Below are 1,110 nucleotides of genomic sequence, written 5' to 3' on the forward strand. Positions count from 1 at the left end.
CATACTTATTCAATCTGTATGCTGAACAAATAATCTGAGAAACTGGACAATATGAAGAAGAATGTAGCATTAGGTTTAGAGGAAGACACAGCCTTGCTTGCTGAGTGAAGATGAGTTGAAGCACTTACTAATGAAGATCAAGGAATGCAGTTGTCATCATGGATTACACCTTATTATAAAGAAAATGAAAATCTTCACAAGTGTGGCCCATCACAATAAATGGAGAAAAGATTGAAGTTGTCAGGGATTTCATTTTACTTGGATCAGCAATAAGCTCCCATGGAAGCAGCAGTCAAGACATTCAACATCATATTGTGCTGGGCAAATCTGCTCCAAAAAACCACTTTAAAGCGTTAAAGAGTAAAGATGTCACTCTGAAGACGAAGGTGTGCCTGACTCAAGCTATTGTATATTCAATCCCCTTGTATGCATGTGAAGTCTGGATAATGAATGAGAAAGAGCAAAGAAGAGTTGATATCTTTGAATTGTGAGAGCAAAGAATACTGAAAATACCATGGACTGCCAGAAGAATGAACAAATCTGCCCTGGAAGAAGTGCAGCTAGAATGCTCCTTGAAAGCAAGAATGGCCTGACTTCATCTCAGTTTGCTCATGTTGTCAGAAGGGACCAGTCCCTAGAGGATATTGTGCTTAGTAAAGTAGAGGGTCAGTGAAAAAAGGGTAGACCCTCAATGAGATGGATTGACACAGTGGCTTCAATGATGAGCTCAAGCACAGCAAAGTTTGTGAGGATGGCATGGGACCCAGCAGTGTTTCATTCTGTTGTGCATAGGATTGCTATGAATCAGAGCTGACTTGATGGCATCTACTAACAACAACATCCAATGGAAAGGGCTTGTTTATGGTTCTTTAATGTTGGAGATCCACCTAGTTCCTGATAACTGCATTAAAACAGCTTTATTTATTTATTTATTTTTAATTTTTATAACCCTCATCAATGTCTACCTTCTGTATCCTGCTTTTAAAATATTATTAAAATATCTCCATCCTGTTTGGAGGAGTCTTTTGATTCTTTCTTTACTATTCTCTTGGTAAACAATTTAGCATTCTCTTCTTTAATGTAACTTTCTTCTAACCTTCTTTAACCTTC

Source organism: Orycteropus afer, unplaced genomic scaffold (assembly GCF_000298275.1).
Source record: "Orycteropus afer afer isolate SDZICR_OR568_19922 unplaced genomic scaffold, OryAfe1.0 scaffold00158, whole genome shotgun sequence".
NCBI classification, from domain to species: Eukaryota; Metazoa; Chordata; class Mammalia; order Tubulidentata; family Orycteropodidae; genus Orycteropus; species Orycteropus afer.